General features: G+C 44.5%; 1 protein-coding gene across 2 annotated transcripts in view; it reads left to right on the forward strand.

Annotated features, from left to right (window-relative positions):
- Positions 1-27,824, forward strand: part of LOC123629106 (F-box-like/WD repeat-containing protein TBL1X) — a 120,279-nt gene that overhangs the window by 22,141 nt on the left and 70,314 nt on the right. The window contains exon 2 of one of the 2 annotated variants that reach the window (XM_045539077.1): positions 26,030-26,118. The exons of the other annotated variant lie outside the window; for it this stretch is intronic. The gene's annotated coding sequence lies outside the window, so the exon portion shown is untranslated. The remainder of the gene's footprint in view (positions 1-26,029; positions 26,119-27,824) is intronic. 2 annotated transcript variants of the gene reach the window in all.

The following is a 27,824-nucleotide window of genomic DNA, read 5'->3' on the forward strand; positions in this document are numbered from 1 at the left end:
GATGTTTTGGAGTCCAAACCCGCAGCACCTCGGAATGTGACCTTACTTAGAGGTAGGATCTTCGCCCACTTAAAGTGAGGTCGGGCCCTAGTCCGGTGGGACTAGTGTGAAATCTGGGCACAGACACGCATCCAGGGCAAATGTCATGTGAACGCGAAGATAGCCACCTACAGCCAAGGAGAGCGCCTGGGGCAGACTGTCCCTCACAGCCCTCAGAAGGAGCCGCCCCTGCCCCACACCTGGGTCTTAGAAGTCTGCGCTCCTCCGCTGCGACACGGTACGTTTCTGTCGGCTTGTGGCACTTTGTGCAGTAGCCCTGCAAGACTGTCGGACTGTTACTGGTCTTCCCAGTATGTCCCAGTCTACGAAGCATACCCAGGGCTTGTGCAGTTGCTGCTCAGCATATGGAAGTGGAGAGGGAGAAGAATGTCGTGATTCAGCTCATTTTCTCACGAACCTTAAAAAGAACCTGGTCTTCCCCACACTTCAGGGTTATCTTTTTAAAACGCCAGAGCCCGTACGCTGCGCGGGTGCATGCAGGGTGTGCTTGCCACCCTGGGCCTCCCCTCTCCCTGCCCAGCTGGGGCCGGGCAAGGCCAGGGCTGGCCAGGGCTGCATGGGTGCCGTAGCTAGCTCATACTCTTTCTGGTCGGTACAGAGGAGGCCGTGGTATTGGTTTGCTGGGGCTGCTCTAACAGGGGGCCACAAACTGGGAGGCCCCAACAACAGAAATTTATCGTCTCACGGTCCTGGAGGCCAGCAGTCTGCAATCAAGGTGGCGGCAGGGCTGTCTCCTTCCGGGGGCTGTGATGGGGACTGGGTCCCATGCCCCTCTCCCAGCTTCTGAAGGTTTGCCCGCAGTCCCCAGCGTCCCTCGCCTTGTAGGTGCATCACCCTGAGCCCTGCCTTCGCGTTCACACGGCCTTCTCCCTGCGTGCATCTCTGTGTCCAAATCTCCCCTTTCACGCAGTCGAACCCAGAACACCATGAATTAGAAGGTCGTGCTTTCTCAGCAGGGCAGGGTCGTTGCGATGAAAAGGAGAGAGAAACAGGCACCATAGCAGATGGATCCCTTGTCAGAGGGGCTCAGCCTCGAATCTCTGAGTTTTTATGGAGAGTTCAGTTATTACTCTCAGAAATGTCCTCTTTGAAGTCTCTAGTCTTCTCTCTCATTTCCTTATGTAAAGCTCGGGCCATATAACTGCTTCAGCACAATTAATTGAACGGTTTGGTTGTACTCAGAATTTACTTTCATATATAGGGCTCCCCAAAGCCAAAAAAAAAAATTGGTTACCCATGAAAGTTACAAACTTTGCACGTAGGTAAGACTGTGATTTACAAACAAAATGTGACTGGAAAATGAAATACATCATATATTAAAATGCACAGAAGAAACTTCTATTCTAGGGGAGCCTTTATGAAACAAAGCGGTGCTCCTGCCCCTGGGACTGTCGATGGGCACACGGACCCCCCCGCAGCTGCGGAGACAGTGGGATAACCAGTCAGAGATGGACATATTGAACCCAAACCCAGGATGGGAAATCAATGTTTGGCAGTGCTACGTTTCTTTCAGTTGGATCAGTAATGCTCGCTAGGACTTTGCTCTTAACTGCCTGTGATGAAAACCTAGCAGGAGGTCCTAGTCCATTCGGGCTGCTGTAACAGAATACCATAGACAGGCTGTCTTGTAAACAACAATTTATTTCCCACAGTCCTGGAGGCTGGAAGTCCAAGGTCCCGGCGTGGCAGAGGCTGTGTCTGGTGGGGACTCACTTCCTGCTTCATAGATGGTGCCTTCTCGCTGTGTCCTCACATGGTGGAAGGGGCGAGTGGAGCTTTCTGGAGTCTCTTGTATAAGGACACTAATCCCATTCATGAGGCTCCACCCTCATGGCCTCCCAAGGCCCCACCTTCTGCCATCACCTTGGGGGTTAGGTTTCAGCATAAGAATTGGTGGCGGGGAGACGTAAACATTCAGACGATGGCACGAGGACATGACTTGGAAAAAGTACCAGAGAGCATAATGACATTCCTTTCTAACAGAAAAATGCTCACCTCTCAACTTAGCTGAGCCACATTGACCCCAGTTTATTCAATGGAAATATTTGTGGACAGACAAAATCGAAGAGGTCCATGCTTGCCTGCTCTGTGTCCACATCCATGGAAAGCCGTGTCATTTCAGTGTAATATCTGAGTTTACGCTGATGTAGCCAGTGCTGGCTGAGTACGTCTTGTGTATCACGCACGGTGCTGGGCACAGGATTAGTCTAGTGGTAAGTGAACGTTTTTAATAGCCTGATTGGGTAGGACAGGCCTGAACACAGCCCAAGCCCTCACTGCAACACGGTCACTTTGATACATGTGTGAACGCGGCGTCGTGGGAGCAAAGAGAAGCGTCTCTTTCTGTTCCAGAGGATGAAGGCAGCTTAAGGATAGTGCCAAGATGTCAGCTGGGGCTTTGAGGAGAAGTGGAATTTTATCCACTGGAGAAGTCAGAGGATCTTCCTGGAACAGAGAGAACAAATGAGTCAGGGCTTGCAGACTGGGTTACAGGTGCTCTGGGGACCGCTGCAATTTCTGCTGTACAGAGAATGATGCAATAAGTCAGTGTTTTAGGGGTTACCTTGGGCTGTGGCGGGCTCTGAGCCTCTGGGGTGAGCAAACCAGTGTGCCGACTGTGGCAGAACTGCAGGGGAGAGTCCAGGGCCGGGAGGGTGGACGCCACACCACCACCATTGTCCTTCCCCAGCTATTCTGTGTCCTCACAGTGGGCCGGTGTGAACATCTGGGCCGTGCAGGGATGGATTATGGTGGCTCCATGTGATCTCTAGGGAGGTCTTCGGGAAGGGTTGGGGGGTGAGGGTTGGTGTCTTGTGGCAAGAATGTGCTCCCTAGGCATCCTGGGTTTTTTGTTTGTTTGTTTTTTGTTTTTGATCCCATAAATTGCCAAGATACAGGGACAGCGGTTCAGGAGCTCTCGGCAGCTGCTTTAAGGACAAAATGGGTCTTTGCTTATGTACTTGTGGAAGTGAGTTGCTGAGGCAGACTTGGGAATGATTATAGTTCAAGGACATGAGGCAGAGTGGTGTCTTTCTTCAGCACCCCCCATTCCATTATTTCTGGAACCCCCTTTCCACTCTTGCTCTGCTCTGGGCTCTCTTCCGCCCCTCTGGCTACTCAGGTGAGAAGGAGCCAGGTCCCAGGAGGGCAGGAAGGAATCCCAGCGAGTGAGGCTCTTGGAATTGCCACCCTGGCCTATTAACTGAGTGTTTGCTTTAGATGGAAATATTGACTGTGTCTGCCAGACGTCAAAGGCATAATTGCAGCATGTTTAGTTTTTCTTCTTCCCCTTATTATTTCATGCAAGTGCTGTCTTTGAGAGAAGTGGTTACGAGCATGGCGGTATTCATGCTGTGTACAGTTCTCATGTATAGAACTGTCTAGAATGGCTCATATTACTGCTGAAGCTCAGTTAGTGGCTTCAAGGTTATGAAGCATAAAATGAATGATTGTTAAGGACAAATCCTGGCTGGGTCTTCCAAGCTCTCTCCCTCCCTCCCTTCCTTCCTTCATAATTTTCAGCCACACTTTATATCCCTTAGAAGCCATTCTTAATTCTCAGATACAAGGCTCAGAAAGCTTTGTCGTGGGAGGTTATGAATTAGGAAATGTGAAATCAAATCAATAACAGTGGCTGGTTCTGCCTTGAGTGGCTTTGAAGTTGAATATCTATCTATCTATCTATATTTTTTAAATGGCAGTTGCTTAATTAGGTAAAGTGAAGAGGTGGTTTCTTTTGCACTAAATGAATGATGAGTATTGGATAGAGTTGACTAAAAGTTCTCAATCTTTTCCCCATATACACACTCATTGAATTTCAATTCTTGTAAGACACATGCTATTTCCTTTGGGAAACGTGAGGAAAGTCTCAATGATTTTAAGTATCTTACATGTTGTGATAATTGATCCTGGTTACCTTGGCCATGGCACAATGGAATCCAGAAGTTCTAAAGTCAAATTCAGTTCTTGATTGAATATGAAATGTTTGTCTTCACCTACCTTGGAGTGGTGGAGAAGTCCAAGTGCATGTCGAAATCTTGGAGTAAATGCAGATTCATTTGCTTGTCAGACATCGCAAAAAGTGGGCATCAGAGCAAGTGAGTCGCGCGCTCCTAGATGTGAACTGCTTATTCATCCTCTCTGTAAGGGTGTCCTTCTCCTTTAAGAGAAGCCATTTCAGGATTTTTAATTAATTCTTCCAGAGGACTCATTACTGGGAGTGGAGAAAGAGCTCATTATAGTAATGGCTTCTCATCCGTTGTGTGGTTTGGTGCCGTGGTCCCTGGGGGCCAAGCGAGGCTGCGGTTCCAGGATCTCTTCTATTGATCTGAAACCCGTTCACCACCTTTGTTTTTAGAATAATCATCCAGTGATGTCAAACACAATACAAATTGCGCTGTTTTAGAAGACCTGTAAATGCATGTACGGAGGTGTGTATAGATACCAGTCGCATAAAAAAACGTGCATATTTATATGTGTACTTTTGTGGACATGTTCTAAATCCCTAAAATATCGAATCCGTAATTTTGGATCATGGACATTGTCCTTCTCCACCCTCCCCAGCACACGGCGGGACAATGGAGGCACGCCTGACCACAGCAGAGCGAGGACAGCCCCCGGGAGGGGAGGGAGGGGAACTGCTGGGCCCCAAACCGGGGACCAGAGCCTGGCGGAGGGGCCTTTTTACCTGCGGATTCCTTGGAAGAGGGGTTGAGGCTTACTGTGTCAGTGCTCGCTTTGTACCACTAACTGGGTGGCTTAAAACATGTGCTGTCTCCTAGTTCTGGAGGCCAGAGGTCAAAACTCAAGCGGGGCCACGCTCCCTCCGAAGCCCATAGGGGAGGGTCCTTCCTCGCCTCTTCTGGTTTCTGACGGTCGCTGGCGCTCCTTGGTGTTCTTGGCTTGTTGACGCATCACTCCTGTCTCTGCCTGGGTCGTCACATGACCTTCATGGATGTCTCTGTCTTCCCCTGGCTGTCTTCTTATAGGGACACCAGTCAGATTAGGGGGCTCATCCTATGCTAATCTGACCGCATCTTCGTTCAGCTAACTACGTTGGTGATAACCCTTTTTCCAAATAAGGTCACATTCCGAGGTGCCGTAGATTAGGACTTCTGCATGTCATTCCTGGGGGCTCGCTTCACCCCACAGCAGTGGTGGTGCCTCGCCTCATTCCGTCTTCCCTTCCCCCGGGCCCCCCGGGGGGAATACCACAGTGGCTACATGGCCACGTACAACCTGTGCCCACTGGTCCTTAGACACGTTCGCAGGCCAGCCGATGACATACGAAGAGTTCACAGTTTTTGTCCTTAGTAAAATTAATGTGTGAGTACAGCCCAGCTCCGAGGGCAGTGTTCCATAAAAGGTCCGTGTAACTGTCGTTTTGATGAACAGAAGCCTCTTTAAGCAATGAGGTCAAAAGCCGGGCGCAGAAGTCGGCATTAACTCAGTGAGTTTTCAATTTCACTTTTTTTTGAGGAGGAGGGTCCAGTGGGCTGCTTTTTTGAGTAAGTGAAGCATGACTCGATCTGGGTTATCATAAAATGTCTCTCCCTCGGGAGGCAATTCCTTGTGTTTGTCACATCAGAGGTGCAGGGAGACTTTTCTGATATGTAGATGTCACATTTGGGGCATGAGCTGGGTTTTGGTCTGAGAACCTTCTCTTGCCACTCGGTGCGGGAGGGGCTTTTCCAAGCGGCTGAACAGGAGGAATGTTCTGGTCAGGATGTCAGCTCAGTGCCCCTTGCCTCTGTCCCCTGCAGTCTTCTCTGATTCAGCCGTGCAGCGTTAACCCTGTGAGGTCTGCAGCCATGAAGAGAGGAGGCTGTCGGAGCCTGGCACTGCTAAGCACAGCCCAACCCCGTCCTAGCTGCAGGGGGCAGGAAGAGAAGCACTTTTGTCTTTGGGTTTTTGGTGCCTGGGATCTAAAGTCCCTTCCGTGGAGTCCTGTGCAGTTTTTTTGGAAAGAAATTGTCCTCTTGGCAAGTCCTGGGTGCAAAGGTAGACATCTTTCAAGACTCTTTGGCTCTTCTCAGGGAAGCATTAAGCCAACCCAAGATCAGCACAGAAACGTTCTGTCTTTGGAAGTCTCGGTGCGGTAGGTGAAGTCTTGACCCTGGCATTTCCTGCCTTGGCGGCGGTGGCTTCACACGGTAAACAGGAGGTGACCTGGGTGTCCTGTCACCAAGTTCAGCCCTTGGAGACAGGCTTGGGGCCCTGCAGGATCAGCTTCCAGTAGCAGTTGTGACGGTAGAGAATACAATTTCGCATCCTAATTAGAGCCCCCAGACACGAGCCAGCTTCCTAATTAGCGTCCCAGGTAATGAACATGTACGCGTTCACTGGTTCCGTTTATTTTGGGGATAATGGCAGACTCATAAACAAGCTAACCAAACAGAGACTGGAATTTTACTTTGGAGGGAAAAAGAGTCTAAATTCTGTTCCATGAGATAATATAAGTAATTACAAGCCACAAAGAGTCCCTTTCTTTCAAGTAAATCTACTCTTTTGTGCTAATGCAATATGATAGGGCAGCTTTTTGTGTGTTTATGTGAAGAATTTGCTAAAGTAAATCCTACAAGTTTAGGATGTACCTCATAGTAAACCAAGAACTTAAGCAGGGACTTTTCTTCTAATCTAATTTTTAAAAACACCATTTATACCATTTGGACATGGAAGTGCTTAGCTGAGTGGAGCAAGTTATTCACTGGGGATTTATAAAAAATATGTCAGTCTGGTTTCTAAGACTGCATGAATCCGGGAGGTAAGTGATTAACCCAGTAGACTCAGAGTTTATTAAAAGTGAAATAATTTATGGTGGCAAGATAGATCCATTCTGTTTGCCGGGTGTTCTGTCTGTTTGGTTTTGTTTACACGCTCGCTTGAAGGCAAACAAGTCAGATTAAATAGTAATTATTGGCTTGCAGGGGGAGCAGATGGACTGGGTTAATTTCTGCACCGCATTTTCTCATGTCCACCAGTGCACTCCTGTTGTAGCCCCTGTATTAGTCATCTGTCAATTGCTGTGTAACAAATGACCCCAGAACTCAGCAGGGGAAAACTGCAAACACTGATGATCCTGGGAGTCAGCATCCAGGCGCAGCTTGGCCGGAGGTGCTGCCCCAGGGTTTGCTCCATATTCTGTTGGTCAGATGGACCAAGCCTGGTGAATATGGGACAAGACTAGACCAGGGTGTGATACCAGGAGGCCGGGCTCATGGGTGCCGGGTAAGACGCTGCCTGTCACATCCCCTTTATCCATAAATGGGCATCATGGTTAGAAAACTCCGGAGTCCATGATCATCTCTTGGAAAGTGCTGGAAAAATGACTTGTGTGTTTAGCCTGTGCGTGACCTAACCTTTGGAGCCGTTAAAGCCTATGTATAAAGACTCTCGCTTGACTTAGGGTATTACATATGTATTCTTTGCTCTTATTCTCGAACAGAAAAATAGTTTTCCTTGCAATCGAGTGAAAGCCATTATTGAGGCCATCACAGATGAGTCTCCACAGCTCCTACCGGCTCCACAAACTCGTGTTAGCCTTCCACGTGATTTGAAACCACCACCACCTCTCCACGCCCTTCCTCTGCCCCAACACATCTGGAGGACGTTGGCCTTTCCCTTCTCAAAATAATGAAACAATCGAATTTTGCACCTTCTGTGCAAAATTAACTAAAAAAAAAAGTTAATGACAATTTTTTCTCCAAATGTATATTCACAGAATTTACAACATTTTATCCCATACTCATGTTTTCAAAGGCCGTAGCAGTTTTCTTACTCTTGGCCCTCACGGCACTAAAATTCTTCGTTCCTTCATTCATGCGGCAGATGCTTGTTGAACATCTCTGTGTGCCCTGCATTGGGCCATGAAGATGGAAGAGCCAACGATTTTTTAACAGTAATTTGAGGCCCATCAGATTTGAACAAATGACTTTGGTGAGCGCAAATTCCATCTTGCAAATTCTAGACGCTCAGGGTGACGTAATGAACATTTTGTAGGATCCTAAGTTTCTAGAGTTAAGAGGGAATCGTCCAGATTCTCTTGCAGCTCTCGTATTTTCTAGAAAGACAGCTGGAGTCCAGAGAAGGGGTTGGTTTCCTCAAGTGGAGAGCCGGAGGTGGTGGTGTGACTCCCAGGCTGTGGTGGGCCTCACCTGGGTGCCTGTGGCAGCTGCAGAAGGCAGGCCCCACCGCAGCGCACGCAGTCCGAAGCCTCCAGGTGGCTCATCCACGTGCTGGAGCTGGCCGCTCTCCCCTTGCACGGTGCTGCCGGGGCTTTGGCGTGAAGCCCGGTGGTAGCAGGGGGTTTCTAGCTTGACAGCTCATGGTCTTGTCCTTGAGACCCGAGGCTTGCACGGCACCCCCGTTCTTGTTTTAACTTCTCTGTGAAGACTTCTCACCTTCCCTGCGATGGGCGACCAAAATTTCCCAAGGGAGGAAACAGCTGAAAGTGTAAAATAGTCATAGAATAGTAAAGAGGATGGCATTTTGCATGGTGGTAACCAACGTGTTTGTAAAGCTTGGCAACGTGATAGAATTGTGTTTGTGTTTTCTCCAGGGTTGCCAAGACTAAGGATTTCTGATGTGGTGAAGACTTGCTGTGAGGAAAAGTCCTGACTGTGAAATACAGAGTTATTTGGTGGCTGTGCCCCCGTAACGGCTGCTGGCCCAGGCTGGGCTGGCTTGTCCCAGGCGACCCGCAGCTAAGCTGAGCGTGTCGCTGTGGTCCCCGGGGCAGCGCACCACGCGGATTGCGGTGCCTCTGCTTCCACGTGGCCTCTCGTCCTAGTCTGGCATCTTACCTGCAGGACTGACACCCATGGATGGTCGGTTCTTCAGAAAGAGTTGGGAAAAACAGGGAATCATAAGAAATGGTACACATAGGCATTGCTTTGTAACTTTCTATTACTCGCTACCTTTCAGACTTTTTCAGATTTCACCCATTTTCCCATAAATGCCCTTTTTTCCATCCTGTGATCCTATCCAGGACTCTAGGTTGCCTTTAGTCATCATGTCACCTTGTTGAGTCATCGTGTGTCCTCTGGCCTGTGACAGTGTTTCAGACTTGCCTTATGTTTGATGACCTTGACAGTTTTGAGGAGGCCTGGACAGGTGTTTTGTAGGATTTTCCAGTTAGGGTGGTGGGTTTCAGGGAGGAAGCCGCCAGTGAGAGGTGAATGGCGTCTCACTACACCATGTCAAGGGTAGGCGCTCAGCGTGACTTACTACTGTTGACTAGGTCACTTGGTTAAGGTCGTGGGTGCTGGGTTTCTGCACTTTGAGGTCATTTATCTGTGTCCATACGCTATTCTCTCAAAGTACACATGCTTGGGCGTGGGGTAAGAATGAGAGAGCCTCTCTTCCTAGAGGTTGTTTGTTTCCTTTTTATGTTAAACTACATCACTCATCTCTTGACAGGGAGAATGGGGTTTTTCTTGGAATGTGGGTCCTTTAATCCTCATTTTGAGTCAACTTTCCTGAGAAACCATTTCCATGGTGCACCTCCTGCAGTGTTGGTCTCTGTGAAGCAGAGTGGGAATTTAGAGATTTGTGAAACCATCTCAGAGTACAGTCCGTGTAGAGTTTTCTTTTCCCAAATCTCTTGGCTGCTGTCCACTCTGCAACCAATTTGACAGCACAGTTTTGTTGGGCACTTTCTTGGTTAAGTGTATAATAAAGCATTCAATGTGGTTTTTTTAGAAAAAAAAAATTTTTTTTTTTTGCATTCTTAGTTCATCAGTTTATGTGCTATTTAATTACTCTTCATAAATGCAATAGCAAGTCCAACTGGCATCTGCAGGTTTGAACCAGCCGACAGTCTGGATGTTTATTAAGTCCCAGGAAACCAGCTCGGGCAGAAGCAGATCCCAGCCCGGCAGGCTCAGGGCAGAGAGAGCTTCAGTTAATTCAGTAAGAAGGTTAAGTGCAGGCCTTGTTAAGAGAGTTTCCTCCTCCAAGTATTTTTAGAAGCAGCAGATATCAACCATAAATATTTAATGTTATGTTTATAGACTTTAGTGTCATAAAAAGATGAAAAGGTGACTCCAGGGGAGGGAGTCAGTCAGTATAAACCTTGGGGAGAAAAGAACTTCCTCACCACACCACACTGTGTGAGGAAAACCATCCCACATGCTCTTAGAAAAGAAGTAAATAGGTAAATAGCTGTCATTTAATCTTATTAATACTCACCAGATGAAATGTTCATAATTATTCTTTGCTTGCCAAGGTTTTCATAACTCTTTTCTCATTATGAAGATAATGTGTCGTGAGCAATTTGAAAAATAAAATTAAGCATGAAAAGAAAAGAAACAACTGTAAGCCCACCCCTAGAAGGTCCCACCAGTGTTTCGCTGTGTTTCTTCCACATGTTTCTATGTGCACGTGTGCAGTGTGCTGTGTAGTGAGCTCTGGTGTGCACCTTCCACCTGACCTTACGGAGGAAGCATTAGATCATCCACGAGGATCAATCCAGAATATTTGTGTGCATCTTTCCATCAAGTGCATGTTCTGTAATTTATTTAACGCATGTTGTTGGAGATTTAGATTGCTTCCAATTTTTGCTTTAGGATAGGTTGCTGGAAATAGAACTGTAGGGCTCTTGAGACCGATTACCAAATTGCTATCCTGAAAGGCTGTACAGTAATGAGGAGGGCTGGGGTGGCGGGGAGTGGGGTGCAGCCCTCTCAGTTCACACGATCATGGTCAGCTGAGCTGGGAATGTGTGGCATCTTTTTCTCCCCTGCCCCCTTGCATTTTCTTACTTTCTAATGAGGTGGAATATTTTATCATGTTTGTCAGCCATTTGCATTTCTTCTTCCGTGAATTGAACATAAACCCCTTGAAAAGGTGTAACTCAGGTTCCTTTCCTACAGTACACTTTTGGGATTTCACTGGGATCCCGGTTATTTTGAGGATCACAGTGTTGGAGTTTCAGCTAAATGGGCCGTTTCTGACGTTTGCCTGCACGATCGTCTCCTGACTTGAACCCAGCTGTGAGTCTACACGTTAGAGCTGCATAGTAAACAGAAGCAAAGTCCAGAAAGCAAGAAGAAGGAACTAGCAAATCAGTTTAAGGAGACTGGAGGTGCATATGCACGTGTGTTGGTGGCTGCTCTAGCGCGTCCTTAGGCCTTCCCTGCGCTGCAGTCGGGAACGCTTGTGAGCCAGAGCCGTGTGTTGGGAGGGTGGGCTGCCTGTCTGCCGTCTCCTAGCATGCTCATCAAAAGATGGTGTTTTTATAGAATGACAGTTGGAGGAAAAGCACAGATTCTTACGTTAGCCAATAAAGATTATTTTTTAATGTCATCATAAATCGGCAAGCTTGCCAATTTGTTTGTACTTGTCATTAGCCAAAGTTCAGTGTTTCCCAAGGAAATATGTCAGTGTGTGTATGTGTGTGGCATCTGTTTTATTGTGCACATGAATTAATTGAGTATCTATTATGTGGCAAGCTTCGTGCTGCCTGGGAAGCGTTGCGCTGTCTTGCAGCACGCTCAGGGCGAGGAGAGAATGGTTTGTTCTCAGTATTTCCCCGAAGTCATTATTCAAATTCCTGTGCACGTTTTAGGACCACACAGTTAGGAAGCTTACCTAACATCAGTTCCAGTTCTTCCTTTTGTGGTCTTTTTTTAAGCATCGTTTCTATTTTTTTCCTCCAAAGAAAGCTTCTGGAACTTTGAAATGAATGAAAGGAAAGGAAAAAGATGATTCAGAAATTATTAATAGATTGCTAAAAACAAGTGCCGTGATAATTTTGGGTTGGAGTGTCTGTCGTTTTACAACATAACGTATTTAGCTTCTCAATGATGTTTGTATGTTTTTGCTCAAAAGGAGATTGAGTAGGTCTGAATCCAGCAGGGCCTCGAGCGAGTCATTTCCTACCAACTTCAATAGGTGGAGCCAATCCACAGAGAAAGGGCTGCATCTCCCTAACTCTGGCCTCCTCTCAGGGCTCGAGATTGCATTTTCTCTCGGTACTTTGCCCCTGCAGGCTGTGACTTCTCTTCGTGCTACAGGGTGCAGTATGCACAGAAATTGTGAGTGGAGAAGCCGCAGCTCTCACTCCACAGTTCCTTTCGGAAGGTGGCTCCAGGTTGACGACTTGCACTTTGAACTCTGTCACAGGGCACGTGTGTGCCCACGCGTGACGACAGTGTCAACTCTGGACAGATGAAACCCATGTTCTCTCCACCAAAATACACATACCAGCAAAAAGCTCTCTCCTGATGCGGCATAACTTCCATCCCATAAAATGAATTACGCTTCATTAATGCTGTCCTGTCTTATGGGTGGCTGTTAGTTAGTTCAAAAGAGAGCTCAGCATGGCCATAGGGTTCCTCTTGCTAAAACAAGGACAGCTGAGCGTTCGATTGTCGCTGTGAGTACGATGCGGGCAGGTACCCGGTGCTCCATGCCCAGCACCTGCTGGCGCCCGTTCTCCAGCGCTGTCTCCGCAGCGCTTATAACGGGCAGGACTTAATTAGATCGTAAAGTGACAGCTGAAAACTTAAGGGGCAGGATGTCATATCTAAAAGGGGATTTATTATAACAATAGTAACAGCGGTAACTAAGAGTAATCCTGGCTCAGCCGTTTTGTTGGGGTCACCTGGTGTCAATTAGCAGCGCTGTGGGACTGGAGCTGTGCTGTTGCCCAAAAAGCCTGTCAGTGGCAGCGTTGCCTACTGCTTTCCAGGGCAGTCTGTCAGGGAGGGCGGCACAGGGGTTGGCGTGGTCCTCCCTGTTTTATACGTGCGGGAACCTCACCCAGGTCCTTGCCTGGGTGCTCTGCGGGGAGCCCTGTGAGCTCATAGCTCTCTGTGCGGCCTGCCACGCCAGGGGCCCCCAAATCGAGGGGTATAGGGCACCAAGCTGCGAGGTGGGTGGTTGGCCTGCCACACGAGCCACCTGCAGGTCACCTAGGCAATCCAAGGCCCACAAGCTTTCACCTGGACCTTGGTTGGGTGTCTGACGGAACTTACAATAATTCACTCTATTAAAAATAGCTTCAGAGAAAATTGTGCTTTTGTTCCTAGAGAAAGCTAGTCTTCAACTAGAACTATTTGTGATTATTAACTATTTCATATTGATCACGGGAAAAAAGATATTATAGGCATATAATTTAAAATTTGCTGGCAGACAGAATTAAAAGAGGGATCGTGTACCCTAAAAAAAACTCCATACGCCTCTTCATCTTGCCAACTACAATCAACAAAATTTCAGAGCCTGGAGACACTATAGAAGCCATCTAGATTTGCTCTGTCTGGTAGGAATAGCATGTGAGCCACGGATGTAATTATGTTTGTTTAGTGGCACAGAGAGGTTAAGTTATTTACTGGAGGATGCACAGCCTCACTCTAGGATCATGCTGCTTCTCAAGAGAATGTGCTGGCTTGTGTTGTTAGAGAGACACAAGTGTAGTTTCTGGAAAACAAGGCCACACTGTAGTACAGAGGAGAGAAAGGTGACTTAGACTGGGCAGAGTGTGACTGAGACACATAAGCAAAGCACAGGCAACAGTTTGGTCTTTGAGGAAAATGCAAACTAGGAGAATGGCGAGTTGCATTTTTTTGGTGTGTATGTGTGTTTGATTATTGTTTTTATCTTTTATTTTTAAGAGTCTCCTAAAAGTACCATTTTAAGATAGGTCATGTGGTGTAATGGGAAGCTGATGGGGTTTAGGATCAGGCGACCTGGGATCACTGCTAGGTTCTGACCTGCCTGGTGATGTCCTTGAGAAGTCCCCTCATCTTTGAGGTGTCAGAGGGTGGGGATGCTGTGGGGTCCGAGCTTCAGGGGAGACTGAATTCACGTAATGTGAAGCATGGCACGAATGCTGCGTGTGTCCCGTGTACGACGACACACTTTGGCATTCATATTCCTGACCTGGTAAGATGAGATTCCCTGTACTTTACATGACTGCAGCATCCCACGCCCAGATTCTGAAGTCAAAGAAGCTTTTAGTAGTCTGGAAATTCTGAGAACAGCAGGCAGAGATATTTGGCTCTAGGAAATTTTTTTAAATTTTGAGTTCGTGGCCCCACACAGGCTGTTGCTACTTCTGTAAGGTATGTTATCTTTCTGTGTCCTGTGTGGTTAGTCTATAGAGATCAGCAACACCTGCCTGCCTCACAGGATTTACATCCAAGTGCTTCATTGTGGAAAAATGGTTTTTAATTAAATGACAGATTTCTTGGTCTTGCTTCAAGTGAAATATCTGAAGTATTTGTTTTCGCAGTGATTTCATGGTGTCACACATGAGCATAAACTGGTGTCCTTGCTATTGAGGCATAGAAGGAAACCTATTTAGCTATCATGTCCCAGAGCCAAACTGCATGTCCTTCTGGGCCCTGCTTTGTAGTGGGGGACCAAATGTCACCCACACATTGAATCTATGCTGGTTAGCAGCATAAGATGGTAGGGAAGGGCATTGAGGAATCAGAATCCTCATAAGGGTAGCAACATTTATTTTACGAATTGAAAAATATTCCTATTCGGTAGATACTGTCCCATGAAATTAGGCCCGACGTAAGATTCCACACTTTTTAAAAAGATTTAACTGTGATTTTACAGTCATTTATATGAGTAACAGTTGTTGCTTGTGGTTTTGCAAATGTCCAGCAGCTGTGATGGAACTAGGGCAGCATTTACATTTTGAAAGCAGGATCGATCCGTACAGTGAGGGTTTTAACAGGAATTAGGGTATCTGGGAATTGCAGTTTTATTCCCAAAGAGTTAACTGAATTCCATGGCTCAAAAATGAAATTCTTTCACTCAGCCGACCTTGCACTCCGCTGCTTTCTTGGTGAGGAGAGTGACCCACTTGGTCTTCCCAACTTGGGCCTCATCTGTAGATAAGATACTCAGTTGATCTAAGACTCTGCGAGTGTGAACTTTACGGAGTGGGAGAGATGCACGCGTGGGTGAAACGCAGAGCCCTGCGGGGGCCACTCCTGCTGCAGCTACGATGCTGTAGACAGTGCGGACTAACTGATAGGAAAAAATTATCTGAGTCAGGAAAAAGTGTCACAGAAAACCCAAGTTAATTGAATGCAGTTGTTTGTGGGTACAGTGCAGATGACTAAATGCATTTCAGACCAACTAAAAGTGTTTCAGATTATCCAAATGAAGCAGTTAGAATGATTCGTGATGGGTGTGTTCAGTATCTGCAAATTGATTATTCAAAGTGTTTGGAAGACTTGCCCCATAAATTATGTATCACTTGCCAGATGTCTAGTTATTCTTTCATTTTGCAAAAGTGAGTTACTACCTACCTTCAATCGAAGTTAGTGTAAGTTGTGAACTGCTTTGGTCTGAAATAATAAGAGCGTTCTCGGTGAAGCCAGAACTTGGGTTTCAGATCCTACCACTTACCAGCTGTGAGACATCACTCACTTAAACTCTTCAGAACTCAGTCTTTTTATCTACAAAGTGGGAACAACAGATGGGGCTGCTGTGCTAGTTAATTTTATATAACGGACATAAGGGAACTTTATAAAATGGACCTTTCTTTGCCAGTGGGAAGAGTTACTAATAGAAGAGGACACAACCAGCTTTGCTGTTCAGGAATTTTAGTGATGAAAACAATCGATCTGTTCTCATGATGAAGTTAAAAAACTATAGTTAGCATGATACGTTTGTGTTAGAACTAAGAACACACGAGTAGAAAACTTTGGGAAGATTAAAGAAGAAGCTTGGACCAGGCTGCCTCTTTATAAGAGAGAGAGAAGCCTCCCTTGACATCAGGATTTCTCCGCCATGGCACTGTGGGCATTGGGGCTGGAGAGTTCCCGGGGGGGGGAGGGGCACCAGTGCACTGCAGGAGGTTTAGCAGCATCCCTAGGTACTACCCACTAGATGCCAGTAGCGTCCTCCCCGAATCATGGCCACCAAAAATGTCCTCAGACATTCCCCATTATCCCCTGTGGGGCAAAATTACCTCTGACTAAAAACGACTTTAATTTCCCTGACAAACCTGTATTACTCCTATAGTTTTAATAGCATCTTAAAAAACAATTAAAGGTGTCATTTCCAGAACGATGGGGTTGGTCTGTCCAATGGCACACATTTAGGATTCGGAAGAGTTGGAAGTTTTTATGAGGCATTTTGCACTCATGTTCTGAAGACATCATCTTAAGTCAGGTTTGCACAACTGTCCCCGGGACTCTCGATGGCAGCCCCATGAGCCCCAGGGACCACAAAACTTGCTAAGGTCCACCCTACGTGCCTGTGGCCCTGTTCAATGTGGCTGTTGTCAGCAACCACGCACATACCTGCATTACTTGTGGGATAAAAAACTTCTTCTTTGCAAGTTAGTTGTCCAAAGTCAGCCTGATGGTATTAGTAGGTTATCTATCAGTAGCGCATTACGAGTGCACAGCTTAATCAATCTAATGCGATGTTGCTCCAATGCAGGGCTCAGCAAACTACTGCCCGGAGGCCATCCATGCCCACAGCCTGTTTTTGTAGATAAAGTTTCACTGGAACACACCCAGCGCCGTCTGTTTAGATTGTCAGTGACTGCCAGGCAGAGTTGAGTAGTGTGACTGCGAAGTCCCAGGCACTTGCTCTTTGCCCCTTTAGAGAAAACATGTGCTTACCCCTGCTCTGTGGTTCCAGAGCTTTCCTCCCTTCTGCTGCCATATCTGGATACTCCTCCCACCTGTTAAGCTCAGTTTCAGAAAGGGGAGAAGGACAGTAAACAGCGTAGCCAAATGAGACAAATTAGGATTCAAGCACCGTGAACATTTTGTCTTTATTCGGTGTTTTGGTGAGTTCTTGTGTGTTTCTCTGCATGTCAGATGCATGTAATATGATACCACTGTGTATTTATTAAAATCCCTGGCTCAAGTACTTGCTCGTGAAAGATGTAAAACACCATCATTTTCTTTGATTAAAAAAACAACACACTAGTGGCATTCATAATGGAAGTATTTGATAGAATGTGGCAGTTGTGTGGGGGATATTGGACCAAGCATGCTGTCGAGGTCTGTGTTTTAAGAGAGTCCTCAAGAAACAGCCTCTTTTTATTTTGAGACAGGGTATCACTCTCCTGCCTTGGCTAAAATGCAGTGGCATCATTATAGCTCACTGCAGCCTCAAATTCTTGGGCTCAAGCAATCCTCCTGCCTCAGCCTCCCGAGTAGCTGGGACTACAGGTGCACACCACCATGCCCTGCTAATTCTTCTGTTTTTTGTAGAGATGGGGTCTTGTTATATTGCTCAGGCTGGTCTTGAATTCCTGGCCTCAAGACCTGGCCCCAAGGGATCCTCCCACCCTGGCCTCCCAAAGTGCTGGGATTACAGGCATGAACCACTGTGCCCAGCCAACAAATAGACTGCCAAAACTAAAGTTTACATAGGAAATGAGCTGAGGCTTGCCTCAGGATCACTGGCTGTGTGGGAGTGGGGAGCAGGATGGGGCCAAGGAGGGGAGCCTTCTGGGAGGCCAGTCACCCTTCTGTCTCTGTCTACTGCATATATCTAAGCATTGCCCTCGCCTCTAGCATATCTTCAGGTGCAAGAGCCATGACTTCCCGATATTGTCTTCTGCAGAATTTGATGTAAGGTTCGGTGTATTGGTGAATCCCGTAAAGGTGTTTTTTAGTGAACAACTGAACAGAACCCTCAAGTCAATAATGCTGAGACTCTGAAGGGGCCTCATGGTCTGGGCTCTCTGCAGTCTCCTTCCGGAAGGCCAGTTATGCTCACCCTCGAATCCCTTACAAAGGCATATTGAGTCCGAAGGCCAGGAAGCCCTCCATGTCTCCTTTCCTCTTTCATGTTTTCTTCACTGCTAAAATGTCTTCCCCAGACCCCCCAAGGAGGTAAGAAATGGAATAGGTCGCAAAGGATGAGAATGATGAGTTGAATAGAATACAGTCATCCCTCAGTATCCATGGGGCATTGGTTCCAAGACCCCCAAGGACACCAAAACCCAGGGATGCTCACGAATGGGGGAGTACTTGCATATAACCTGCGCATGTCCTCCTGTGCCCTTTAAATTATCCCTTGGTTACTTAATACCAAATACAATGTAAATGCTGTATAAATAATTGCTATACTGTATTGTTTTTAATTTTTGTGTTGTTTTTTATTGTACTGTTATTTTTTATTCATTTATTTTTAAAAATATTTTTGATCTGCAGATACAGAACTTACAAGTATGGAGGACGTCAACTGTGCGTATATTCAAAGACAATGCATGTAAAAGATTTATAACCAATATATATAACATATATGAGATATATCAGTGTGTATATATATGTTCAATAACAGAATGGACATATATTCAACATGGGTTTGTTGTAATAGCATAGAGGTGAGTCTGGCTTCTTAAATCTTTTTAAATTTAAGTCTCAGCCTTTTAATCAGAGTAGCTATCCCATTTACCACTGGGTAGTTGTGTGTTATTAATATTTGAACATTTTTTCTGTTTCTGCATACTTTTGCATAAATTGAGGCTTTTAATAACTGTGATTAGCTTATTAGCTGCAACTGAGTGCTTTATTTTTTAGGGGGTTGCCCTAGTGTTTAGGGAATTCATCTTTAACTTACTGCCGTCTGCATTTGAAAGGCATTTTACCACGTCCCGTGTAAGAGTCTTACCACAGTGGCTTCCGTTCTCCTAGCATTTCCCGTTTTCTGTGCTGCATTTGCGAGACTTTTTACTTTCATACATGTTATAAACACCACAATACATAGTTATTAATTTTGCATTAGGCAGTCGATTGTCTGTAAAAGATTTTTTCAGAGGAAAAGAAAATATTTTTATATTCATCCCTACAGTTACTATTTCTGCCACTCATCATTTTTTTTGTAGGAATTCACATTTTCATCTTAGGTCATTCTTCTGCTTAAAGGACTTCCTTTAATGTGACCTGTAGGGCAGGTCTACGAGTGTGCAATTTTAGATTGATACATCCTTCAGCTCTTTAAAGATTTCTTGCCATTGTCTTCTGGCTTGCATAGTTTTTGATAAGAAGTTTGTGGTGTTTATTTTCTTTTTTCCTCTAGATAGGATTTGTGTGTTTTCGCTGGCTGCTTTTGAAATTTCTCTTATCACTGATTTTCAAGAAATTGTATCTTGTCGGGATTTCCTGTGGTGTTTTTCCTGCTTGGGGTTTGTTTAGATTTTGAATCATTTTTACCTTCCTTAAGTGAATTTCCCAACTTTATTTAATCTTGAAATCCTTGTTTTAAGTAATACGTGTTATCTTCTATAGAACTAATGTTTTATGAATGAACACTACACCCGGTGTGGGAAACGATGATGAAATCAGTGTAGCTCCACATGGCTCCCTTGGCCCTTATAGAATCGGGTCACCCAGCAAGCTCATGGGCGTTTGCCTGGCATTATGTACAGTGGTACCCAAGCATTACTAGTTTGTGGAAGAGGTATGAGAAATAATTGCCTGGGTAACTGTCAGCTTTGTGGACTCACACATTTTGTACAGTGATGACCCAGTGACATACTAAAGGAAAACCAATGGCAACCCCAAGATTACATTCTACAGCTGACGTTACTGAAATGTCAATTCCAAAATATTCAAACTCCTATGTTTTTCTATAGACACAGAAGGGCAATTTTTATTATTTAATCAGGCAGACTGTTTTTAAAAGAAAAATCTTTTAAGATGTTCCTTCATTATAGTTTATAGGTTTCTGGTTTCCTTATGACATATATGCTTATTTGCACCCAGCTAATTTTTATTTTTATGGTTTTTAGAGACAGGGGATCTGGCTATGTTGCCCAGGCTGGCCTCGAAATGCTGGCCTCAAACAGCCCTCCCACTGCAACCTCCCAAGTAGCTGGGATTATAGTTGGGAGCGACTCTGCTGTCTTTGGAATTTGTGTACAACATTAGAGTCATTAGTTGCTGAGAAAATAATACAAAACATTTTTTCTGTGTCATAAATATAACTTTCAAAGGAAGGCGTCTCTTGTGTTGCCACTCAGGAATATATATGAACAGAAGGGCCTATGTTTGCTATAGTGGCAAAAATTATCTAAAGAGTGTTCCAAAAGTGAATTTTTTTTAAGAAATGAAATAATTAGCATGTTATGACTTTTCACCTCACCGTACCTATTGTCACAGTTTGGTGAGTGAGAGGAGAAATGAGGATGGTAGGCTGATTTTAATTCCCAGTGGACGGAGGCTCATGCAGGACTGCCCCCCTTCTTGGCACTATTATTATAGTGAAAGTAACATGCATCTTTATGAGTCATTACCAACCTGGCGCACTCACATTCATTTTAGTCAAGTACTGTCATCCTTAGACTTCAAGCTTCCAAAATCTTAAGGCAAAATGCACATTGATTTTATGTTTCTCTTGGAGAACATATATAGTCTTCCAACAGTAAAATCTTAACTTATTGGAATGTTTAGTGGCTGGTATATGCCAAGTCAATCAAAAAATGGTCTTTAAAATATCAACATGTTGAAAAGTCTTTCACAGAGAGATCTGGGGCAGTTGGGCAAACCGTAGCGCATGAAGCATGGAGCAGCCTTATCCGTGTGGATGTGGAGCAGTCCCTGAGCGGTAAGGCTGGATGGAGGCGACGGTGCGCAGAATACGTGCCACCGACTGCCCAGAGCAGGGAGGAAATCCTGAGGGTCCAGTTGTCTATTTATTGTGCACACACGTGAGTGGCTGGTCCCACACTGTTGCTGTAGGTGCCTGGGATACGTCAGTGAACACACATGGTGACATTGTGGCAGGTGGGACTCATCGGAAATCCTGAATTCTTTATCTCTGTCCTTGCACCGCACAGTACACAATAGCGCGTCAGAGCTTGAAGCAAATCCTCCAGTAAATAAAAAGGTGGCAGCACCTGCCGGTTGTACAAGTGCAGACTTCCTAGCCAGGGACTTGGGCAGCCACCTGCATCTCAGCGCTTCCATTTCCTCGTCTATGAAAGTGGGATAATAACAGCCCTAGCTTGTAGGGTGCTGTAGAAATGGTGACCGTCACTTCCGTTGGGCGTAATACATGTTATATAAGGACTTAGTGTTCTAAGCACTTTAAGTATTTTAAGTCATTTACTAGAAGAACTAAAAAAGTTCAAAGCACTTACAAGAGAGCCAAGGCATACAATAGGTGCAATATATGTGTTGGCTATTATTACTTTTTAACTTTAACCAAGTGTCACAGAGCCTTTTGGATCGTGGAGCTGTTTCCAGGTGACGCACCCTAACCCCCTCTACTAAATAACCTGAGAAACGTCACTCTGAAGAAAGTACTTTGGCAAACACTCCTCTACTTATTCTTAGCCTCCAGTTGATTGGCTTCCAAGTTCATTTGGTTCTTTCTAGGTTTTCCTGGCAGCAACCCTGCAAATCATCGTTCCTGTTTTATGAGGCACCTGCTGGAAGGCCCCTTTCCCAGGTGTGTCTCCCACCTGCCGTCCACAGGGTGCTAGATTCTCAAAGTCAGGAATGCTGATGTGACTTAGCTGGCTGATCCTGGCTTGGGGTCTGTCTTGAAGTTGCAGGCAAGACACCAGCCGGGGCTGCAGTCATCTGAAGGTGTGACGGGGGCTGGAGGATCCGCGTCCGCAGTGCTCCCTCACATAGCTGGTTTTGGTGCTGTTGGCGGGAGGCCTCGGGTCAGCTCCATGTTGGCCTTTCCACAGGCAACCGAAGGGATTTTTCATACAAATTGAATGCCATGTTATCAAGAGAAGCCAGTAGCACCTACACCTCCAGTTGGGACATTCAAAAATATCTCCAGACATTGCCTGGGGAGTAGGGAGGAACAGTCACTTCTGCTTGAGAAGCACCGTATTAAAATATGGAAACATCACGATAATCCCATGCCTGTACTTGGGATTACATATGTAATCAGCATTGCATGCGGCTTTGTTTACTCCAAGCAGAAAACTCGTGCATAGAGGAGTGCTCAGTCTGCAGCAGCAGCCAGGAAGTGAGTGTGCGCAGCCCTGCACACAGCGCGGGCTTGTCACCAGGCAGGGCTCTGGCTTGCGGTCGTTGCCCGCTGTAGCTCTCGTGCTGACGTGTTCCTGCGTTCCTTCTTGTGGGTCTGTCCCTGCTGGAGCTAGACCGTCTGCTCCCCTACCCGGTTCCGGTGCGCTCCAGCTCGGCCTCCCTTTGCCTGTTCTGTGCATCGTTGATTCCTGGGGAGGAGGAGACTCAGGTGAAGGAGGGTAAAAGCAGAGCTGCGTGGGGCAGTCCCTCTGTCAGGCACATCCCCCAAGGAACGGAAGACAGGGACTCGAACCAGACTCCGCCCGTCAGTGCCAAATGGACAAACAGAATGTGGTCTGGCCACACAATGGAAGAGTATTCAGCCATAAAAGAGGGGGCGAAGCACTGATAACGGGCTATAGCACGAGTGAACCCTGAAAATATGCTCGGTGAAAAGAACCAGGCACAGAAGGCCACCTATTGTATGATTCCATTTATGTGAAATGTCCTCAATAGGCAAATCCGAGAGACAGAAAGCAGATGGGTGTTTGCCAGCCCGGGGAGGGGAGAACGGGAGTGAGAAGAGTCCCTCATTGCTTTGCACCATCATTTGCTGTATTCAAGTGAGAAATTCCTTAACCGTGGTTTTACGGATCTGCAGGTGTTCCCAAAGCACAGTTGGAAAGCAATGTATAGGATTTGTAATTGAAAGGGAACAAAACCAGCTGATTTGCGTTTAGGATGGAATTTAGCTGACGTGCTGTTGAGTTTGGACGATACTTGGCTAGGCCTTTGTAACTTTTCAGCTTCATGAATCAATCATTGTGTGAAGGAATGAAAAGGCAGACGATTAACGGTAGGTGACTGGCTCACGTATGCTGAGGTCTGTTTCCCACCACAGTCAACGCTGCCAGCTCACGGAAGTACAAGGACTGCCCGCTTACAAGCACAGATACCGATATGATGGTAACTGGTGCTTGTACTTGGAAATGTAGAATTAAAAAAAACAACAGGAAAACAATAGCAGGCCTTGCTGTGTCCATTTCTTTAAAGCGATCCCTTGATATTTTTGTGCTTCCCCCAAGGTCATCTTCAACGATGTCAGTAAAAATACCTCCAAAGAACTCTTTCTGAATTCCAATGTCCGTGTGAAAATGCTGCATTTTCTCCCTATTTTGCAATAAAATTAAAGCAGACACCATAAAGAAATGAATGTGGCAGAGGGATTCTGAAATCTGCTATATTAAAAAGTGTATAATCAGCTACTGTAATGCCCTGATTGATTATATATCTGGTACGTCATTCATTCATTCTCACATTCATTCATTAAGGTGCGTTTATTAGGTGTGCAGTATGTGTCAAGCCTAGGCTGCAGAAACCAACTTGAGGAAGGTTGTGATGCCTGTTATGGGTGGTATGACAGAAGGAAGCACAGGATACAAGGAAAACAGAGTGCATCCCCCAGGGACTCTGTATTCTACTTAGGGAATAGGCCAGACAGTAAACTGCAGTGGTTCGAAGGAGAAAATGCGTTCTCTCTCATACAGCAGCCCAAAGGTGGGCAGTAGCCCGAGAAGGGCGTGTAATAAATCTCCAAGGGCATTGGGGGACGCAGCTTCCTGCAGTCCTGCTAGTCTGCCATTCCTAAGGGTCAGAACTGGCTCTCAGCAACTCACAGGACCGGTGTTAAGGCAAAACCCAGAAGTTTTATGTCTCCTTACATACCATTGGCAAGAACTCAGTAGTGGAACTCTGGAGTCTCTCTGCAAGGTGTGCTTGTGTGACTGAAAGATAGATAAGTCGGTTGGGGAAAGAAGGCTGGTGAATTAGCAGTGTCTAAATTATTTTATATTTTATTTGATTACAGTGTTCAAGTTTAATTCTTTCAAGAAATACAGGTAGCACCACTAATGCTATTCTAACCCACTTTCTATGACGAGCACGTACATGCTCCCCCGTTGTGTGAGCTTACAGAACACTTTCAGGGACTACACCTCCTGCATGGGAGGACTGTCAGCATACCTGTACACTGTGCCATGCTGTGCCATGCCAGGAGCTGAGGACTAACAGAAAAGTAGGACGCCTTTTATATTTATCCAATTTTGGCATTTACTTTTAAAAATAATGTATTGTATTTGTTAAAATCATTTGTATTTCACACATTTTGCAATATATAAACTCTCTTGCCAGCACTGTTTACTAATAATGGGTTTATTTGTGTGTTTATTAATGGAAAGTCAGTCATGACAAGGTATTGGAAGGTCTGATTTCTTGTTTTAATTTATTGTTTCTAGCAATAAACTAGTTTTGACATGTTGCGTAACCAGAAGAATGTTATTAACTCAAGTCATAATTTCCATTTCTTTGTGTTGATCACACACAGATGATAAGTTAATTATAGTTACTGAGTTTAACAACATATATAAAAGATAATCTTGCAAGACTCTAATTTGTGAGTTACCATCTGTTTTGGACCAAAGAATAGGAATTTGACTCTAAAGCTTTTTTCTGAACAGCTTGTAGTAAGAGCTGTTTGTATATTAATTACTTACTGAATTATTATGGATTTTAATGTTTTGATTTACAGGCAGTTTGGGGCTTATTGTGGTGACATCTGCTCATATTTTGATACTTCTTGGTATTTAGCAATTTCATCATAAGGCTTTTTTCCCCCTGGTAATTTACAACCCAGTCCTCAAAAATAGTAATTTGCTTCGGCTTACTCTAGGGGGTACTGTCCTGTTTCATCTCCACTGCAGAAGTTTTCTCATAATCAAATGTACTTTTATTTTATAAGCAAAATCAACATTCCCTTTGTGCCTACTTCATCCTGGTGCCTTTTAATTTCTATTCAAAGAGTTATAGATGAATTTTGTTTAATTCTCTTTCTTCAGTGGTGAATTTTTAAAAAATTGCCTTGGTTAATTTTATCTTCCATATCCTTATTTGTTTTAAAGTACTGTAATGAGACTTACGTACCTGTAGAATTCACTTAATCTCTTTCTTTTAAGTAGCATAACTATAAACATGACTCAGTGGGAACAATTTACTTAAATTTCCTTAAAACACTCAGGAGGTTCTGAATAAATTCACTCATCAAGAAACTTTCACTCACTGCTTGCTTGTGGATTTGAATTATATTAAACCTGGCACATTTTTATTATCACTTAAAACTACTGAATAAGAAGATAGAGAAAGTGGCAGACATTTGATTTCCTTAGTTCTCAAGTTTGTAGATAAAAGCGGATAATTTAAACCCTCTAGGAGGCTGGATTCATTCACAACCAAAGAAATTTTTTATAAGGAAGAAGGTAAATATCATTAAGTAAGTGCTGGTTGGCTGATTAGTGTTTATAGTGCCTGAAAAATAAAGACAATTTTTGTTACAAAGCATTATTTTATGAGATACAAACCCAGCTAGGTTTGAGCAAATGGAACCCCTGTGGAATTGAAATGTCTGAGAACAGTAATTGAAAAGTTGAGATGTATTAGTTGGTGCTTTTGTTTTTCTTTATTTTGGCAGAGCCAAAGAGAAAAATATTCTAACTTGTTTCTTTGTCTTTATGAGCATAGTACATGAGGGTGGGCATATGCACACAAGTGTGCTGGCCGGAGTTGTTGGAAACTCAGCCCAAGCAGTGTGTGAAGTTTCACTAAAGAGTGTTGCCTTCTCCTGATGGTGTTTACATGTTAACTTATCAGTTGCACGAGGCACTGTCCCGAAAACAAAGATGTTTCAAGGGAACATTATTTTATCATTAAACAATAACAGTAGCAATGTCTGAGCTAATACTGATTTTTGTCTCTTCTGAGACTCTGTCAGAATTTCTACAAGCAAAATAATGCCTATCTGATCATTTTAATTTCTCCTTTTTTTTACTTTGTGAACAGTATCTTACAGTCTCTGCTGAGGACTAAGACAGAAAGGATGAGCCAATAAAATATGTTAAGTTTGAGTTAGGAGGAAAGAGAAACCTAAAGGAATGGGAGGGGCGAGAGGTGAACCTAAGTCTTTTATTTTTTCAAATCTTCCCGTTTCTCCCTAGGCTGGTTGCCGCAGACTGGTCGCCGTTTCTATGATTGGATGCTGGGAAGCCCACTGGTCCCAAGGTCTACACATGAAGTCACCGTAAAGGTGAGCAGTCGCATGTGCCGTTGGAGCCTTGTCTTTTTACCTGAAATCCAGTTGAGAAGCAGAACTGCATTTTGCCAAAACTGAACCTCCTGCTTTAAATGATTTTTTTTTTTCAGGAGGAAGTTGCAGGTCTTCCTCCTTGCTGAAATTGAAGGCAGTAGATAGAGCATCATTAAATCATTATGAGCTGTATTGTTAATTCTAAATGAGGAATTAGCCTTTCACTACCTTCTAAGAATTTTGGATCCTGAATGAGCTACAACAAACTTCTGGGTTGGGTCTTACCGGGCAAGGACGACACCTTTGAAAATCAACCTCTCTTGTCAACGTTATGAATTATAATTATGCAGAAAAGTTAATTATAATTGGGCACATGAGTAGAGATTTTATTTGACTCCTGTGTCTTAATTCTATGCTTTATTAGTTTCTGCAAATTGATTTGCTAGTTAACCTTGAAACTTATTAGAAAATCATGTAGATTACTATGTATAAATCTGGTGAGACACTAAGGTTTCCAGAATAGCAAACCATTGTTTGGGCACAGATGTCAAGGGTTGAAGCCCACGTCTAAAACTGAAACGGATACCCTACTGTCCAAAAGTTCTGTAAAAGTTACCTGTTATCTCTTGGTACATGGGATATTAGAGTTTTATTTTATTTACTTGTTATTGGATTTTCTGGTTCTTTCTTAAATTTTTTTTTAGTAAAAACCAAAACAAAACCCTGTAGAACTTTGGTAATTTGAAAATATTAAAGATGGAAATTTAGGGAAGATTTTTCTTTACTGTTTGAAGAGAACCAACTGCAACTAAAATAATAGACTTAAATTTAACTAATATAAGAACCTTGTTGTTTGAAGTACTTTTGTTTAATACCAGACATACATAAGTTGTTTTAACAAGTTAAATACATGTATTTCAGTATTGACTTAAATATTTGGAAATTGTAGCTTACTAATAAAAACAAAAGTTTACAATATTAAGTTGAACGTTGTGACTGGCCTCTTTCACTCAGTAGAAGATTTTCAAAGTTCACCTGTGTTGTAGCCTATCGTGCCTTTTTATGGCGGAAGAATATTCCATCGTGTGAATATACCGTAGGTAGACACATTTGTCTGTCCATTTGTCAGTTGGTGGACATTTGTATTTACCTTTTGGCTGTTATGAATACCGATGTTATAAACAATCACATACAGGTTTTTATGTGGACGTATGTTTCATTTCTCTGTGGCGTATTCTTCGGAGTGGAATTGCTGGGTCACATGGTAACTACATTTAACGTTTTGAGGAACTGTCAGACTTTTCTAAGTGTCTGCCTGATTAGTCAATATTTTTTGCAATGCCATTGAACTGTAGTCTTAAATGTCAGAGGGAAGATGAGAGAGGGGATCTGTTTCTCACTCGTGTTTTCACTGGGTATTAATTGAGCACTTAGGGAATATAAGTTTTGATTTAATTAAATTGGGCATGCACTGATCAAATTCCTATTGTGCGTGAAGTGTTTGTGTTTGGCCTTGTTAGTGACTTTGAGTGTTTTTGTAGCCTTTGGGAACTCATGGTCCAATGTATGCGTGCAGATGGTCACTTGGGATTACACACCTTGGGCCACTCTGCTGCTGAGTTCGGCAATAGCGGTGGGAGTGGTCTGTAAAGTGCAAGCTCTTCCTGTCTGTCTTGGGTACTGTGCATCAGGAAGTGAAGGCTTGT

This window comes from Lemur catta, chromosome Y (genome assembly GCF_020740605.2).
Source record: "Lemur catta isolate mLemCat1 chromosome Y, mLemCat1.pri, whole genome shotgun sequence".
Lineage (NCBI taxonomy): Eukaryota > Metazoa > Chordata > Mammalia > Primates > Lemuridae > Lemur > Lemur catta.